Below are 19,785 nucleotides of genomic sequence, written 5' to 3' on the forward strand. Positions count from 1 at the left end.
GGAAGGGTTTCCATTGCTAATGTTTATAGCCCAGCCTGGCTCATGGCTTGCCTATTGCACTGTTGTTCTAGCTCAGCTAAGTATATGGCCTGCTAATTAGCTTTTTCTCAGCTAGGAGGAATCCCTCCTGTCTCAACCACAAGGCTAAGACCCAGGCAGGGCATGGAAAGAAAAAGCAAATTTGCTTACCGTAAATGGTATGAGTTAGCTATAACCTGTGGTGATGTCATCAGGTGGCACTGAATGGAACTGTCTCTCCAAGCTAGAAGAGCTTTTAGCTCTACTGAGAATGTGTGGGAGTTCCCATGTGGCCATTGCCCCAGTTTCTCCTTGGTCTGTTCCAAAGCTAGGGCAGGGATAGTTTGCTGCCCAGGGAGGAAGGTAGGCAACTCATGGTTAATTCATCCTGCTATCTATGGAAAACACTGTTTACAGTAAGCAAGCTTGCTTTTTTTCCATCGATAAGCAGGGCTGAATTAGTCATGATCTGTTGGGAGTCCCAAGCCGAGGATTGTAGCATTTTTTTTTTTTTTGCAACCTAGACTCTATCATGGAAAGCAGACTATTTCTGTATCATGTTAGCATCCCAATGTCTCCAGGAAAAGTTAGTTACAATTCCTAAGTCACGGTTAACTTCTCCAAAAATAACATGGCTTGCATTATTTGAGGAAATCCATATTTTATTTACATAAAATTAAGTATGAATGAGATGCTTTGCATGCATTTGAAATGTTTATGTATGCAAAGCAAATCATTTAAATACTTCATTTTTGGCAGAAATATTTGGCAAAAATATCACTACAGTAAGGGGCGGATTTTCAGACTCCGCGAATAGGCCTACTTTTGTTTGCGCTCCAGGCGCAAACAAAAGTACGCTGGATTTTAGTAGATACGCGCGGAGCCGCGCGTATCTGCTAAAAACCTGGATCGGCGCGCGCAAGGCTATCGATTTTGTATAGCCGGCGCGCGCCGAGCCGCGCAGCCTACCCCCGTTCCCTCCAAGGCCACTCCGAAATCGGAGCGGCCTTGGAGGGAATCCTCTAACGCCCTCCCCTCACCTTCTCCTCCCTTCCTCTACCTAACCCACCCCCCCGGCCCTGTCTACACCCCCCCCTTACCTTTCTCCGGGGATTTACGCCTCCCGGAGGGAGAAGTAAATCCCCGCGCGCGAGCGGGCCTCCTGCGCGCCGGGACGTGACCTGGGGGCGGGTACGGAGGGCGCAGCCATGCCCCCGGACCGCCCCGGGCCGTAGCCACGCCCCCGTACCCGCCCCCAAAACGCTGCCGACACGCCCCCGAAACGCCGCGATGACCGGGCCCACCCCCGACACGCCCCCGACACCCCCCCCTCGGAGAACCCCGGGACTTACGCGAGTCCCGGGGCTCTGCGCGCGCCGGTAGGCCTATGTAAAATAGGCTCACCGGCGCGCAGGGCCCTGCTCGCCTAAATCCACCCGGTTTTGGGCGGATTTAGGCAAGCAGGGCTCTGAAAATCCGCCCCTAAGTGTATATAGTGTGATAAACCCCTAAATTTATACATAAGGCAATGGAAGGTAAAGTGACTTGCCCAAGGTCACAAGGAGCAGCAGTGGGATCTGAACCCTTCTGGAATTCTGCTCCCAGTGGATTGTGTCATCCTTTCCTTTGTTAAAATGAGCTCCCTAAAGTGTTTTGAAATTTGCAGTTTGCGGTCTTGAATTCTCTTCTCAAGATGTCTCCTATCATGTCACCCCAACTACAGTGTTGGTTGTACGATTGTCTGCAACCTCTAATCTTTTCTAATTTATAGGGGAATGTGAATGTAATTACTTACAGAACAGTTAGATTATGTATATCTGAGATCAAGGGGCACTGTTCATTTGTAAAATCAAACATTTAATTTTATGAACTTTGTACCCTCATTTAAAGAAGTCCCTTGATGTCTTTTATAAACCAGAATAAATCCATTAGCCTTATTTATCTTATCTTCAGATTATTTGTTGTCTATATTACATAATCAGCCGGTATTAGTAAAAGGCTATCTGGTAAAGATTCACCTCGGGCAATAGTATTGCATAAGGTGCCAGTTACTATATTATTGTAATTAACATTGCCCGGTGCTATGATCTTCTCCATGTCACACTCCTGACCTTTGTATCCCTTTCTAGGCCAGGCAATTTCTTTTGCTGTTGATTACTGGTAATCTTCAGGGTAAAGGCAAAGTCTTCTATGGTGCTGAGACAGCTCAAGAGAACATTTTGAAAAAAACATGCATTTTAAACTCTTTAAGGTTAATATTCAAAGGTTGGTCTGGGTACATTTTGGAGTTACGTGGACAAAATCCAAGATTTGCACTCTTCAAGCTAAATTTTCCTCCTGCACAAAATCTACCTGGGAAAAAATAGGCACTGGGCATTCCCAGATGTGTTTCCAGGCAGTGCACTGATAGTCAATGCTACCCAAAGTTAGCTGGGTAAGTATTAAAGAGAGCATTGAGTCAAACATGATAAGTTCTGCAGGAAACAAAATGTAATGTTGAATCTTTATGGATAGAAATTCTAGGTGGAAAGTAGAATAAAAAAGTAGTGGGGATGTTTTGCCATCCACCTGGCCAGAATGAACAAATAGACAATGAAATATTAAAAGAAATTAGGGAAGCTAACAAAATAAGCAGCACAGTAGTAATGGGTCATTTTAATTAACCCAGTATTGATTGGGTGAATGTCAATTCAGGAAATGCTAGAAAGGTAAAGTTCCTAGGTGAAATAAATGACTGTGTAAGAACATACTGGGTCAGACCAAGGGTCCATAAAGTCCAGCATCCAGTTTCCAACAGTGGCCAATCCAGGCTATAAGTACCTGGCAAGTACCCAAAATCTAAGTCTAACCCATGCTACTGATGCTAGTAATGTTGTGCTGGTGGTGGACCCTTGGCCCAAGGTGGGGTTGATGCTACCTGTAGGGCAACTCTCACGGGTCACCACCATTGGGAGGTGGAGCAGAATAGGAGACAGAGGCCAACTGGAGCTTCGTCAATACCAGATCAGTTCCCCGCAGGTTGAGCCCTTGGGTGCCGGGGCCGGCTGGTCTTAAGCGGGCCTCCATCAGACGACTCCCAGTGGATGTTATAGCAGGTAGCCAGGGACCAGCAGAGGTATCGGAGGGATCGAAGCAGGTCTGGACGAGGCACGGATCCAGAGACCCGGGCACCAAGAACGGGTGGCGCCCTGGTGGTAGAAGGCCGGAGCCTAAGAGAGCCAAGTCCAGGGAGATACCGAAGGCATAGTCGGGAGCAGGCTGGATTCGGGGCAGGTGGCACTGCTAATCAAGGTGCAGTGGAGCGAGAGCCAAGGACAGGAATCAGTCCTGAGTGTAGTTCCAACGAAGTAAGGGTCAAAGCCAGTAATCAGTTCTGAGCGTAGTTCCAACAAAGCAAAAGTCAAAGCCAGAAGTCAGTCCTGAGCGTGGTACAACGAAGCAAGGGTCAAAGCCAGTAGTCATTCCGAGCAAGGCTAGGGAGTAACTAGGAACGGAATCAGGAATGAGGACCAGGAACCAGGAACGAAGTCAGGAACTAGGACGAGCAACGAGCACACGACAATTGTGGAGACCTGTTACCAAGGCAAGGAACGAGTGGCGGGCCCTGCCTTAAGCAGCAGGGCCTGATGATGCATCATCCAGGGCTGTGGGTTAATTTCTCACCGCGGCCCCTTTAAATGCCGGCAAGGCGCATGCACACACGCCTAGGAGAGGCAGGATGCTGGACGGCAGCATCTCCCCGTGGCACACGTGGGGAAACCTGCCAGGGAGGTCCCCAGAGGAGCCAGGAACAGCCAAGGAGGCAACAGGGGTGCGGCAGTGCAGACTGCTGCCTACTGCCGCCAGTGAGGATGGGCCGGGTCCTGGAGCCGGGAACTGGAAGTAAGTAGCCCCGGTTGTGGGCCTGCCATGGGCGGGACACGCAACATCATAGGGGAGCTGTTCCATCCCCTTTATCATTTTGATCGCCGTTCATGGAGTACCTAGTACAAGACCCAACAAGAGGGGAAACTATTTTAGACCTAGTCCTTAATGGAACACAGAATTTGGTGCAAGAGGTATCAATGTTAGAGCCACTTGGCAATAGTGATCACAACATGATCAAATTTGAATTAATAACTGGAGAGAAGACACTAAAGAAATCTACTGTGATGGCATTTGACTTTTAGAAGGGTGACTATAAAATGAGGAAAATGATTACGAAAACTTAAAGAAGCAGCTGTAAAACTTAAGAGTTTAAATCGGGCATGGACATTGTTTAAAAATACCATCTTAGAAGCCCAACCATATGTCTTCCAGATATTAGAAAAGATGGAAGAATCCATTACATCTGGAAGTTTTCTTGGCTGATAAAGAAACAGGTTGAGATATAATGTTGCTGCAATAAAAAGTAATCTAGCTAAATGTAATTATTTAGATATACATTTTCCTACATTTGTGTAATATTTGATTTAGATTCTCCCATTTAAAGGACTATAATTTGTAGTTTTGAAGAACAATGCCTATAAATTGTTGCTTGATTTGTTATTTTGTCAAACACAAATTGTGCCTTGATTTTTTGCATATTTTTATAATTTGTAAAAACTCTAAAACTATAAATTAAGAAAAAAAAGAAAAGATGGAAGAAAGGCTAAATGACTACCAGCATGGTTAAAATGTGAGGTGAGAGAGGCTATAATAGCTAAAAGAATATCTTTCAAGAAATGGAAAAGGGGTCCAAATGAAGAAAACAGCATAAGTACTGGCAAGCTAGATGCAAAGCAATGATAAGAAAGCAAAGAGAGAGAATTTGAAAATAGGCTTGCTATGAAAGCAAAAACTCACAATAAAAACTTTTCTAGGTAATTTCGACGTAAAAAGCCCATAAGGGTGTCAATTGGACCATTAGATGATCAAGGGGTATAAAAGGCATTTAGAGATGACAAAGCCATAGCAGAGAGACTAAATTAATTCTTTGCTTCAATCTTCCCTGAGGAAGATGTAAGAGAGATACCCATGCAAGAATTATATTCAGAGGAGATGATCCGGCAGAACTGAAACAAACCTCAGTGTACCTGGAAGTCGTAATAGGGCAAATTGACAAAATGAAGAGTAGCAAATCACCTGCACCAGATGGTATACATCCCATAATGCTGAAAGAATTGAAAAATGTCCTATTATGGATTGGAAACTGGTTAAAAGATAGAAAACAGAGAATAGGGCTAAATGGTAAATTTTTCCAGTGGAGAAATGTGAATAGTGGAGTGCCCCAGGGATCTGTTCTCAGACCACTGCTTTCTAATATATTTATAAATGATTTGGAAATGGGAACAATGAGTAAGAGATTGGGCATGCAAATGGAAAATGAAATTTAATATGGGCAAGTACAAAGTGATGCACATAGGAAAGAGTAACCCAAATTATAGCTAACAATGCAAGGTTCAACTTTAGGAGTCACCATTCAGGAAAATAATTTTATTTGTTTATTTGACAGTTCTTATATTCCATATACATCCTTCATTCGCAGTGAATTACATTAAAACATACACAATTTTTAAAAACAAAACAAAATATGAACATACAGAGCTAAAAAGACAAAAATTGAAAAATACAATTAGTATCTGGGAAGCTAACCAAATTGGTAGTGTGGTAATAATGGAAGACTTCAATTACCCCAATATTGACTGGGTAAATGTATCATCAGTACATGCTAGAGATATAAAGTTCCTGGATGGAATAAATGACATTTTAATGGACCAGTTGGTTCAGGAACCGAAAAGAGAGAAATTTTAGATCTAATTCTCAGTGGAGCACAGGATTTGGTGAGAGAGGTAATGATGGTGGGGCCGCTTGGCAATAGTGATCATAATATGATCAAATTTGAATTAATGACTGGAAGAGGGACAGTAAGCAAATCCAGGGCTCTCGTACTAAACTTTCAAAAGGGAAACTTTGATAAAATGAGAAAAATTGTTAGAAAACTGAAAGGAGCAGCTACAAAGGTAAAAAATGTGCAAGAGGCATGGTCATTGTTAAAACATACCATCCTAGAAGCACAGTCCAGATGTATTCCACATATTAAAGGTGGAAAGAAGGCAAAACGATTACTGGCATGGTTAAAAGGGGAGGTGAAAGAAGCTATTTTAGCCAAAAGATCTTCATTCAAAAATTGTAAGAAGGATCCAACAGAAGAAAATAGGATAATGCATAAACATTGGCAAGTTAAATGTAAGACATTGATAAGACAGGCTAAGAGAGAATTTGAAAAGAAGTTGGCCGTAGAGGCAAAAACTCACAGTAAAAACTTTTAAAAATATATCCAAACCAGAAAGCCTGTGAAGGAGTCAGTTGGACCGTTAGATGATCGAGGGGTTAAAGGGGCACTTAGAGAAGATAAGGCCATCGCGCAAAGATTAAATTATTTCTTTGCTTTGGTGTTTACTGAAGAGGATGTTGGGGAGGTACCCGTACTGGAGAAGATTTTCATGGGTAATATTTCAGATAGACTGAACCAAATCACGGTGAACAGAGAAGATGTGGTAGGCCTGATTGACAAACTGAAGAGTAAACTGGATGGTATACACCTCAGAGTTCTGAAGAAACTAAAAAATGAAATTTCAGACCTATTAGTAAAAATGTGTAACCTATAATTAAAATCATCCATTGTACCAGAAGACTGGAGGGTGGCTAATGTAACCCCAATATTAAAAAAGGGCTCCAGGGGCGATCCAGGAAACTACAGACTGGTTAACCTGACTTCAGTGCCAGGAAAAATAGTGGAAAGTGATCTAAACATCAAAATCACAGAACATATAGAAAGACATGGTTTAATGGAACAAAGTCAGCATGGCTTTACCCAAGGCAAATCTTGCCTCACATATCTGCTTCAGTTTTTTGAAAGAGTTAATAAACATGTGGATAAAGGTGAACCGGTAGATGTAGTGTACTTGGCTTTTCAGAAGGCGTTTGACAAAGTTCCTCATGAGAGGTTTCTAGGAAAAGTAAAAAGTCATGGGATAGGTGGCGATGTCCTTTCATGGATTACAAACTGGCTAAAAGACAGAGTAGGAATAAATGGACAATTTTCTCAGTGGAAGGGAATGGGCAGTGGAATGACTCAGGAATCTGTATTGGGACCCTTACTTTTCAATATATTTATAAATGATCTGGAAAGAAATATGACGAGTGAGGTAATGAGATTTGCAGATGATACAAAATTGTTCAGAGTAGTTAAATCACAAGCAGATTGATAAATTGCAAGAAGACCTTTGAGACTGGAAAACTGGGTATCGAAATGGCAGATGAAATTTAATGTGGATAAGTGCAAGGTGATGCATATAGGGAAAAATAACCCATGCTATAGTTATACAATGTTAGGTTCCATATTAGGTGCTACCACCCAAGAAAGAGATCTAGGCGTCATAGTGGATAACACATTGAAATCGTCTGTTCAGTGTGCTGCGGCAGTCAAAATAGCAAACAGAATGTTGGAAATTATTAGAAAGGGAATGGTGAATAAAACGGAAAACGTCATAATGCCTCTGTTTCGCTCCATGGTGAGACCGCACCTTGAATACTGTGTACAATTCTGGTAGTCGCATCTCAAAAAAGATATAATTGCGATGGAGAAGGTATAGAGAAGGGCGACCAAAATAAGGGGAATGGAACAGCTCCCCTATAAGGAAAGACTAAAGAGGTTAGGACTTTTCAGCTTGGAGAAGAGATGGCTGAGGGGGGATATGATAGAGGTGTTTAAAATCATGAGAGGTCTAGAACGGGTAGATGTGAATCGGTTAATTACTCTTTCAGATAATAGAAAGACTAGGGGGCACTCCATGAAGTTAGCATGTGGCACATTTAAAACTAATCGGAGAAAGTTGTTTTTCACTCAATGCACAATTAAACTCTGGAATTTGTTGCCAGAGGATGTGGTTAGTGCAGTTAGTATAGCTGTGTTTAAAAAAGGATTGGATACATTCTTGGAGAAGTCCATTACCTGCTATTAATTAAGTTGACTTAGAAAATAACCACTGCTATTACTAGCAACAGTTACATGGAATAGACTTATATTTTGGGGTACTTGCCAGGTTCTTATGGCCTGGATTGGCCACTGTTGGAAACAGGATGCTGGGCTTGATGGACCCTTGGTCTGACCCAGTATAGCATGTTCTTATGTTCTTAATTGCCTTGAAATGCCTTTTTAAAGAGAGGTTTTCAAAAAATTCTTAAAACTTTTGCCACATGTGATCATATACAATTTTTCAGGAAGAGAATTCCATATAACAGGGGCAGCCACCGAGAAGGCTCTTTCTTGGGTTATTCCCAACCTTGCCACCTTAATCGCTGGTACCTAAAGGAAGTTCTTGTTCTCTTATCTAAGGGAATGAGTAGGCTTGTAAATTTGAAGAATGGTATTAGACCATAAGTTAAAGTCATTTTGTAGAGATTTATGTATAGTTGTAAATATTTTGTATTGGATTCGGTATTGAACAGGTAGCCAATGCAAGGCTGCCAGTGTAGGTGTATATGTTCAAGAACGTTTGTACCAGTAAGTAAACGATCTGCAAAATTTTGTATTATCTGTAAAGATCTTAATGAATCGTTAGCTAGACCAATAAGTGTTCCATTGCAGTAATCTATTTCAGATAAGATCAGAGTTTGTAAAACTGTTTGAAATTCTTGTGGAGCTAATAATGGTTTTGAATATCTTAACCTACGAAGTTTGAAAAAAGAATTTTTCACTAGGCTACTTATGTGAGATTTCATTGATAGAGAGTTATCAATGAAGATACCAAGATTACGGACCTGCGTCATTATTGAAAATACATTGAAATCTTCTGCCCAGTTGCAACAGCAGCCAAGAAAGCAAATAGAATGCTAGGAATTATTAGAAAAAGAATGAAGAATAAAACAGTAAATATCATAATGGTTCTGTATCACACTATGGTGTGAACTCATTTTGAATACTGTGTGTAGTTCTAGTCACCACATCTCTAAAGATATAGCAGAATCAGAAAAGGTACTGAGATGGGCAACCAAAATGATAAAGGGGATGGAACAATTTCTCTGTGAGAATGAGTAAACTTTAATCTTTCAAAGTATACAAAGAGGGGCATGAAATAAAGTTACTAGATAATACATATAAAACTAATACGAGAAAATATTTTTTTGCTCAATCACGGTGAACCTAGAAGATGTGGTAGACCTGATTGATAAACTTAAGAGTAGTAAATCACTAGGACTGGATGGTATACCCCCAGAGTTCTGAAGGAACTAAATGAAATTTCAGACCTATTAGTAAAAATTTGTAACCTGTCATTAAAATCATCCATTGTACCTGAAGACTGGAGGATAGCTAATGTAAAAAGGGCTCCAGGGGCGATCCGGGAAACTACAGATCAGTTAGCCTGACTTCAGTGCCAGGAAAAACATCAAAAAACATCAAAATCACAGAACATATAGAAAGACATGGTTTAATGGAAAAGTCAGCATGGCTTTACCAAAGGCAAGTCTTGCCTCACAAATCTGCTTCACTTTTTTGAAGGAGTTAATAAACATGTGGATAAAGGTGAACCTGTAGATGTAGTGTATTTGGATTTTTAGAAGGCATTTGGCAACGTTCCTCATGAGAGGCTTCTAGGAAAAATAAAAAGTCATGGCATAGGTGGCAATATCCTTTCATGGATTACAAACTGGCTAAAAGACAGGAAACAGAGAGTAGGCTTAAATGGACAATTTTCTCAGTGGAAGGGTGTGGCCAGTGGAGTGCCTCAGGGATCTGTATTTGACAAGTGCAAGATGATGCATACAGGGAAAAATAACCCATGCTATAGTTACACAATGTTAGGTTCCATATTAGGTGCTACAACCCAGGAAAGAGATCTAGGCGTCATAGTGGATAACACATTGAAATCGTCGGTTCAGTGTGCTGCGGCAGTCAAAAAAGCAAACAATGTTGGGAATTATTAGAAAGGGATTGGTGAATAAAACGGAAAATCTCATAATGCCTCTGTATTGCTCCATGGTGAGACCGCACCTTGAATACTGTGTACAATTCTGGTCGCCGCATCTCAAAAAAGATATAATTGCGATGGAGAAGGTACAGAGAAGGGTGACCAAAATGATAAGGGGAATGGAACAGCTCCCCTATGAGGAAAGACTAAAGAGGTTAGGACTTTTCAGCATGGAGAAGAGATGGCTGAGGGGGGATATGATAGATGTGTTTAAAATCATGAGAGGTCTAGAACGGGTAGATGTGAATCGGTTTTTTACTCTTTCGGATAATAGAAAGACTAGGGTGCACTCCATGAACTTAGCATGTGGTCATTTAAAACTAATCGGAGAAATTCTTTTTCACTCAACGCACAATTAAACTCTGGAATTTGTTGCCAGAGGATGTGATTAGTGCAGTTAGTATAGCTCTGTTTAAAAAAGGATTGGATAAGTTCTTGGAGGAGAAGCCCATTACCTGCTATTAATTAAGTTGACTTAGATAATAACCACCGCTATTACTAGCAATGGTAACATGGAATAGACTTAGTTTTTGGGTACTTGCCAGGTTCTTATGGCCTGGATTGGCCACTGTTGGAAACAGGATGCTGGGCTTGATGGACATTTGGTCTGACCCAGTATGGCATGTTCTTATGTTCTTATAATTAAGTTTTGGAATTCATTGCCAGAGGATGTGGTAAAAGCTATTGGTGTAGCTGTGTTTAAAAAAGGTTTGGACAAGTTCCTGGAGGAAAAGTCCATAAACTATTATTAAGGTAGAATTGCAGAAACCCACTGTTGTGAGCGGAGCCATCAGGGGCCAATGGTGTGGGCTCAGCACGCAACACTTGGCTCTAGGGAGAGCAGAACCCCTGCGCCACAGGGCAGCTCAGGTCCGGACATGAGTCGCACCTGTGATGAGGTGTGTGTGCGGGAATGAGTGTCACAGGAGCAAAGCTGGACGGAGCTAGGACACAAGACTACAATGTAGGTTGCTGGCTAGGACTAAGAACTTGGAACATAGGAACTTGGAACTCATGAGGAGGACGACGTGGAACTTGGGACTTGGAATGTGGAGACATAGAGCTGAAGACTTGGAATGTGGAGGTGTAGAGATGAAGACTTGGAACTTGGAACGTAGACTTGGGACAAGGAAGGCGGGTCCCTCAGGCTCCCTACACAGCACATGGAGCTGGTCCCGGACCACACTGAAGACTCAGGCGAAGGACAAGACACAGGCAGGGATGAGCAAGACCATCAGGCGCCCTGCACAGCACGTAGGGCTGGTCACAGACCACACTGTCCCCATTGCGCCCTACACAGCGGAATGGCTGGTCGTGGACTATGAGGAGATCAGGGCAAGCTCAGGAAGTCTCATAGCACAGGGTAGTGGAAACCCCTAGGATCGTCCGGAGTCAGAACCAGGAACAGATAAAAGCAGGGAATCTCTGGAGGCACGGGTCCCACCAGACCTGGAGCATTAGGACCGGGACAACATCCAAGGGAGACAAGGGACATCACAATATGAAACTCAGACATCTTGGAACTAGGAACTTGGAACATCTTAGATCGTCTTGGAACAGACTGCAGGAGTTGGAATGGACTGCAGGACTCAGAACATGGAACTTCTTGGAATGGACTGCAGGACTGTTGTGTCCGGTTCCTGACGCCCTCTCTCCGCCCTCCTTACCTCTTTGGCGCCTCCCTCTTCGTCTGTGGGAAGATTGGCTGCCGCGGCATCCTCCTGCTGAGGCCCTCCGACATCCCCGGACTGGCTAGATGCTGCAAACCGCCATGTTTCCTGGGGGCCTAGGGGCGCGCGTGCGGCCCCGACTGAAGTACCGGCAATGGCACGAACCTCGGGGGCGTCCCCCGAAGATGACGTCACCTGCGACAGATATTTAAGGTCTTGGAATTTGCTAACACATCAAGTTAGCAAGGGTTTCGCTACCTAAGCTACTCTGCCTCCTCGGACTTACCTGAGGTACCCGCTCCTCGGGAGTCTCGCTCTCTCCTTTGTTTTTCAGGTGACAGTCTGGAACCGCTACTCGCTCCTCGAGGGCCCTCGTTCCCAGATTTACTCTATACTGTCTTCTGCCTGGAAGTCCTTACTGCCAACTACATCAGTGCGTTACCATCGCTTTCTCAGAGCTTCCCTGGAACCAGGTACTCGCTCCTCAAGGGCCTTTACTTTCCAGCTCTTGGGCTTCTATGAGACATTGTGTGAGTGTTACCATCTGGTTCAGTACATGAACTCTGCATACCCTGCCTACTCACTATATTTCAGTTTCTCTACAGCTCAGCCTCCAGGGATCGCTGTTCCAGTATCTGAGGGACTACAGCCAGTCGGGCATTCCAGCACACTACTGCCACCTCTGGTGGTTCAGTATACTGTCTAATAAAAGAACTAGTGTGTGTCTGTCTCCATACTCTGAGCCTGACTGGTGGTCCCTCGCGGGATCTTCCCCCTCGGGGGTGTGGTCATCTGCCACCGGTCCAAGGATCCACCCACAACTCTCCTATATACAACAGATTGCTAATTCCTTGCAACAGATTCCTAACAGATTTTCAACAAGGACTTGAAATAGACTGTAGGATTTGGAACATGAAATTCTTGGAACGGACTGCTGGATCTGGACTCTCAGACATCGGGATCCGAACTCAGGAATCAGACATCAGGTGCTGCCTGAAAAGGGGTAGGCCAGGTGGCCTGTGGATGTGTTGTCTTCCTGGATTGTGGCGGATGACCATCTTGTTGAGTTCTCGAGGGGCTCAGACTGGTTTGTTATTAATTGGTTAAATAAAGCTGCGGCCTGTTGATTCCCATATCAAGGTGTATTGTGTTTATTTGTGAAAGTGAATTGTAAAAGGGCGGCTGAGAGTGAAGTGAAATCCTGTTTTCGCCTGTTATTTTGAGGGCTGCTGGAACTCTTCCATTGTGCAACTTTTTGTTTTCATGAAAAATCAAAAGTCCTGACTCTGTATGTATGTCTTAAGATGTGAAAGTGTGTAATTCTAGAAGCATAATTTTATATTGTTTCTAATCTTGACCAGTTCTGAATTGATTATTTGTGTGGGAAGAGAACGCTGATCTTGCTGCCTGTATCAGAGAGATTTCAGCTATGTTTTGCTATATCTTCTGAGTAGGTAAGAAGCGCATATTCCCTGGTTTTCTGAATATTAAAAAAAATTGCAGGCTGTCTCACAGCCACTCACACAAGCTTGCACACAAACACAGACAGACATACACACATACATAAACTCTCACATAGACTCAGACACACACACACACACACATACTCGGCCTCCTGATCTCTTCGGGCCTGGTGGGATGAGCTCCATCAAGGCCCCAGGGGTTCTTCTTCTCTTCAGGCATGTGTGGTATATTTTCAGGGAACTCTGTGGTGGTGTGGTATTTCCTCTTCAGCAGCCAGCAGGTTGAACTTTGCGGCAACCAGCAGCCTTTCTTCCTCTTCAGCCGCTGGCGGGTTTGGCTCCACTGGCAGCCCTGCGGCCTCTTCTATTGCCACCATTGCGGCCCTCCCGTGTATGCCCCCCTGGGCGAATGCACAGTATGCACACCTAGTCATGCTGGGCCTGCTTCCAACTGACCCCCTGCCTCCGTGCACATTCTGTGCCCTTCCAGCAGATGTTTACTTAAAGATTTAAAGATTTCAGGCACTCCGGCCTCTTGCAAAAGGAAGCCTTTCCTTCACCTGCACTCCTGCTAACATATTCAGCTTCTATACACCTATCTGTGGCACAGGGGGCCACAACAGTATAGTAAGTATTTTTTAAATAAATAACACATGAAGATACTGTAATGCCAATACAGTTTCCTACATGTGAATCTGGAAAGAAATGGGGCGAATGAAATGGGTTACATAGAACAGCAGGCAGGCAAAGAGCTGTGCCTGCTCGTCCATTTTGTGGTTTCATATACTAGTCTTGGGAGAATTCTGTGCTACTGCGGAATACAGAATTTGTGCAGAATTCTCCCTTCCCACAGATTTTCTCCCTCGCCTCGCAGAATCAGCCTCTACCGTCACGTAGATATCCTCCCTCGTCTCGCAGAATCCATTGCAGTCGAATGCTTCTCCCTTCCAAATGCTCTGCTGGAAGAGGAAGCCAAATCAGAAGCATCGCAGCACAAGTAAGGTTTGCTGCGCATGGAGAGTGGAACCATCGCAGCACGGGCATGCGCATGGAGAGCGGAAGCATCACAGGTGAGGTACCCACATGGAGAGCAGAGGCAGCATGGCACAGGAGAGGATAGCAAGCTGCACTGGGCATAGGCCAGGACCCTACAATCGGAGGGGGGGGGGAAGGGGGGGGAGGGAGGAGAGAGAGGGAGAGAAAGAGGGGAGGGGGAAGGGGAAGAGAGAACGAGAGGGGGAGGAAAAGGGGGAAGAGGGAGGAATGGGGGGAGAGAATGAGAGAGGGAAGAGGGGGAGAGCGAGAGGGAAGGATGGAGAGGTAGAGGGGGGATGTGGGGAGGGGGAGAAAGTATGAGGGGAAAGCAGGTGAATTGGGACAGGGGCAGGAGCCAAGGGGGATTCATATTTCCATTTGTTCTGAGCCAGAGGTCTGCAGCCTTTGACATGTGTGCTCTGGCACTGGCATCTGAGTGGACTCTGACTTCCGCTGCAGAGGTTGCATTTAACAAACATCTCCTCCAGCGCAAGACCGGCCCCACAGAAGCGGGAGATGTTTGTTTAAATGCGACTCCTGCTGCTGCATAAGAGGCTTGGAGCTAGCTTTCTGATTCAGGTAGCAGCGCGGTCATTGTCTGCTCAGCTGTCCAGTGTGGTGGGTTGCAGCCCCTGGCCTAGAGCATGTGGAGATGTGAATCCTCCTTTGCTTCTATTCCTGTTTACCTCCTCTCATGAAAATACTGGATTGCACTAAAATGCAGAATAATTTGCAAAAAATATTGTGTTATTTTAACAAATTTGCAGAATTTAGAAAATGTGTGCCCAGAATTTTCAAATTTTTTCTGCGCAGAATTCTCCCAGGAGTAATATACAGTGAATGTAATGTCTTGTAAACCCTTTGTGGCTTAAAGCCTTTTTCTTGTAATTCGTGACGGTCCCTTTAAGGGAACCTGCCGAAACGTAATCACAAAGCGCAGGAAGCAGTGCAGAGGGCAAAGAGCAGGAGCCATCAGTAATCATTAGCACAGTTTGAACCGGTTCTTGAGTTTAAAGCAGAAAAACCTCTGTGAACAAAACATTATGCCCTTTTGTGATTTTTCAGAGCAGTGCTGAGGTAATTAAGTTGCCGTGATTTTGATCCGTAGCCGAGACAAAAATCCTGGGGAAACAGAAAGTAAACCAGCTGGAAGCAGAGAATAAGGCAGTGCCTGCCACAGGGAGAACTCAGGACTTGCCAGAGCTGGCTGGAGATTTAACTGGGTATAAGATAAGTAATCTGTAGTAACACTGAAAAGAGAGCATAATTCAAGTTGACTTGCTACCTCGTGGTTTAAAAAGAAAAGAGTTTTTACCTTGATTCAGAGACAGTTAGATGGGTTTCGGGAATGCCTCCAGTCTCTGTGCTTGGTGCGCCGTACCAGCTTTCATTCCTGCTCCCGCTGGGATTTTGGACCTCGGCAGCCTGGTGGGTTGCGTGGCCCCCCGGTGGGCTAGGCCTCACAGTTAGGCTTTTTTTCTTGCAAGTTGCATGATAGGCCACGGCGGCGGTTTTTGCGCATTCCTGTGCGTGCTGTACTGCCCTCTACAGTCTGCCGGTGTGCACAGTGCGATGGCTCTATGCACGCGTTGTGCACTCTATTTTTGGGCTAAATTTTTACATGCACAAATTTTTTTCACTGTCCATACACTTAGCTTGGCGCCCAAGTTACGCGTGTGCCTTGCCGCACTTTCTTCTGGGAGCTTATATTTTGTGTGCATTCCCTTTTTGAGCGCTAGCCATTCACACACACACGTTTCCTGCCACAATGGCACTGGTAAGTAAGAAGTCTAAGCATTTTCCTATTTGTGTTGCCTGTTATATTAGGGCTTCTCAGCCTGATCTGGCTTCTAACCTGTGTCAGCTCTGCTCAGAAGCTCTGGGAGATTTGTCTTCCTTTGATTTTGCTAAGCCTGGCTCTTCCCATTCTGATGATGGATTGATCATGCCCTTGACTGGGGGGACACCAGATCTTGGTTCTCCCTTGACTGGCTACTCTGCTAGCACGGGCAGTTTTGTGGGACCAGCTCCAGATCTTCTGGGCTTGATCTGGACCCTGCTGTTTTTTCGTGGGTGGAATTTTTTCAAGGATTACAAGCCTTTCTTCAGGCACAGTCCTCCGCTTTTCCCATTCCTGTCTGGTTGGACCTTTAGCTGGTGGCTCCTCCCTCTTCCAGTCCTATGCTTAAGCGTCGGAGCTTGTCTCGGCTCCCTGCGGATGTTTCCGACAGGAATCCGGAATGCACTGGTGATGAGGTTGAGACTGATTCCCTGGAAGATGGGGAAATTCCTCCAGGACTGGAACCGTATCAAACCATGTTGCAGTTTTTTCATAGAGATGAACTGATGGCCCTGATTTCCCAGACCTTGAAACAGCTGGGTGTCCCTGGTTCGGATTCCATGTCAGAGCCGAGGAAGAATCCCATTTTGGTTTTCTTACGTAAAGCCTCTTGCTTTTTCCCTGTGATGGATGCCATTCAGGAATTGATCTGGAATGAGACACCCCAGAGACAAATTTTAAAGAGGGTTGGACATTAGACAAATTCATTGTGGTTCAGGGGGACCTGAACCACAAAACGGATTTTCTCCGAGCTTCGGAGAAAATCCTACCATGTGACAGGGGCAGACCAATGGCACCGGTAACCCCTGTGACATCGTAAGGGCAAGGCTATCGGCACCATTTTGAGTCATAGCAGGCCTGACAGCCCGACGGCATGGAGGGAGAGATTGCTCACTGGACCACCAGGGACTTCTAGTAAGTCTTGGGGAGGGATTGGGATGGTGGGGGGGTGTTATTAGAAAGTAAATGTGAAGGGTTGGTGTGGGGTTTTTTCCTATTCGCTGTTTTTTTTAATTCGTTTTTCCAGGTTCGGGTTCCAGTTTCGTTTTTGGCGAAAAATGATCCGTGGGAAAACGATTTTTCCCACAAAGCGCCCGAACCGAAACCTGACCCGAGCCAGAAAAACGAAGCTCATCTCTATTGAACATTGGAAGGCCTCTACCCCCTGGATTCAGCTGTGAGAGAGTGTTTGCGTTTTCCCAATGTGGATGCACTGGAATGTGCCATCTCTAAGCAGATGACTATCCCCGTAGAGGGAGGGGTGGTCTTGAAGGATGTACATGATAGAAGGATTGAGGCTATTCTTAAGCAAGCCTTTGAGGCGATGGCAATGAACTTATAGGTTGCTTCCTGTTGTGCCCTTTCCTGTCAATACTCTTGCCGCAGAATTCTGCAGTATTTGAAGTGGTCTCAATGTGGCACCAGGTAGTCCCAATAATAAAGCATTGCAATAATCGGTACTTGCAAATATGAGTGTCTGTAGTACTGTTCTAAAATTAGAAAATGTTAACAGAGGTTTCAATTTTCTCAAAATCATCAATTTAGCATATCCTTCTCTTACTTTTAGGGAGATGTGGTGTTTCATATTTAATTCTGAATCTATTATAGCACCTAAATTGGTGGTGCAGTAGGGGGAATTTCTGACCTCCTTGGATCTACCAGAGGCTTACCTTCATATTCACATCTGATTGGAGCACCAACGGTTTCTATGATTTGCAGTGTTGGGGTGCCATTATCAGTTTTGGGCACTGCCCTTTGGTCTAGCCACTGCTCTCAGAACATTTTCCAAGGTTATGGTGGTAGTAGCAGCGGCCTTGCGAAAAGAAGGGGTCCTGGTGCCACCTGTATTTGGACAACTGGCTAATTTGAGCCAAGTTTCAGGAAGGAGCCACCTGGTGACACACAAAGTGATCTCCTTATTGCAGGAGCTTGGTTGGGTGGTGAACCTGACCAAGATCAATCTTCAGCCATCCCAGTCATTGGAGTATCTGGGGGTCTTGTTCGACATGGGACAGGACAGAGTTTTCCTACCAGAAGTCCAGATCCGGAAATTTATGTCTCAAGTGCGTCGGTTGGTGAACACCATATACCCAATGATGTAGTCCGAACTACAGGTACTTGGCTTGATGGTGGCTACCCTGAAAGTTGTGCCATGGGCAAGGGCGCATATGCTTCATCTTCAGCGCTCTCTGCTATCTCTACTGCTGCCATATGGAACCTCAGGAGTTCCTTTGAGATAAAAAACCTTTATTACCCTGAATGATAAAATATAACCTTTAGAAAAACTGAAGGACCTATAGTATTCTGCACTCCTCTATTCTTTGTAATACACATGGAGCATGGACTTGACTCCCTTGATGATATTTTAGCATTTTAAGAAAACATGAGTGATCAGACAAAACACGTCTGTTTTTTTAAATGTTTCAAATTCAAACTATTATACATCAAAGAATAGCACAATCTACTAGATAAATGAAGCTTGACCAACGTGCCGCAAATGCGCAGTAGAAAGCAACTCTACCGCGCATGCACGGGCAGCACGTCGGTCAGAGCTTGCCAGTAACCAAAATGGCGCGGCGAGGAGCACAATCAGTAATGGCGGTGGCGAGCAGTAGCGGCGGCAGCGCACGCACGAGGGAGGGAGGGAGGGACCTCCCCTGGAGATCTTCCATCTGTGCCATCCGAAAGGGTTGTGACTGAGGGGAGGGGGGAGAAAGTGACTGAGGGGAGGAAGGGAGAGAGTGACTGACTGAGGGGAGGGAGGAGAGAGTGACTGAGGGGGGAGGGGAGGAGAGTGAGGGGAGGGGGAGGGAGACTAGAGGGTGAGGGAGAATGAGGGGAGGGAGGAGAGAATGAGGGGAGGGAGGAGAGAATGAGGGATAAGGAATGGACTGAAAAAAAATGTTAATGTAGCCCATTGTTACTGGCTTAACAGCTAGTCATTAAATAAACCATAGCAATAAGGAAAATAATAAAATGGTCCTGTTTAAAAGTTTATATAACCTTAGTTCTTAATATCGTGTGTTTGGGCCAATTTGCATCAATGAAGACTTACAGTCTTATGTGATAGTTGTGAATGGGGCCCTTTATTTTCTCATGTGGTAATGTTACCCATTCCTCTTGGCAAAAAGCTTCCAGATCCTATAAATTCTTTGGTTATCTAGCATGAACTGCCTGTTTGAGTTCTCCCCAATGTGGCTCAAACATCACAGGAGACTGTGATGGCCACTCCGGAATCTTCAGTTTCTTCTGCTGCATCCACTGAAGAGTCGACTTGGCCTTATGTTTTGGATCATTGTTATGTTGGAAAGTCCAAGTGTGCCCAATGCACAGTTTCCTGGCTGATGAATGCAAATATTCCTCTAATACTTTCTGTTAAGATGATGCTTTCATCCTGCTATCAATTTTGACTAAATTCCCTATGTTGCTGTAGCTCCCCCCCCCCCCCCCCCCAAAACAGCAGAAATCCACCTCCATGCTTGATAGTAGGGATGGTCTGCTTCTCTTCATAGGTCATGTTGATTCCTCTCTAAACATTAGGGATGTGAATCGTTTTAGGACGATTAAAATTATCGTCCGATAATTTTAATATCGTCTTAAACCGTTATGGAACACAATACAATACAGATTCTAACGATTTATCGTTATAAATCGTTAGAATCGTGAGCCGGCACACTAAAACCCCCTAAAACCCACCCCCGACCCTTTAAATTAAATCCCCCACCCTCCCGAACCCCCCCCCCCCCAATAACTTAAATAACCTGCGG

At 44.6% G+C, this 19,785-nt stretch overlaps 1 protein-coding gene across 2 annotated transcripts in view; it reads left to right on the forward strand.

Moving 5' to 3' along the window:
* Positions 1-15,118: 15,118 nt before the first annotated feature.
* The window catches only part of THNSL2 (threonine synthase like 2), a 75,511-nt gene continuing 70,844 nt past the window's right edge, over positions 15,119-19,785 (forward strand). The window contains exon 1 of one of the 2 annotated variants that reach the window (XM_029593087.1): positions 15,119-15,255. The gene's annotated coding sequence lies outside the window, so the exon portion shown is untranslated. Of the gene's footprint in view, positions 15,256-15,300; positions 15,402-19,785 lie in introns of those variants that run through there. The other variant, XM_029593096.1, reaches the window with a different exon arrangement.

Source organism: Rhinatrema bivittatum, chromosome 1 (genome assembly GCF_901001135.1).
Source record: "Rhinatrema bivittatum chromosome 1, aRhiBiv1.1, whole genome shotgun sequence".
In the NCBI taxonomy this organism is placed as follows: Eukaryota; Metazoa; Chordata; class Amphibia; order Gymnophiona; family Rhinatrematidae; genus Rhinatrema; species Rhinatrema bivittatum.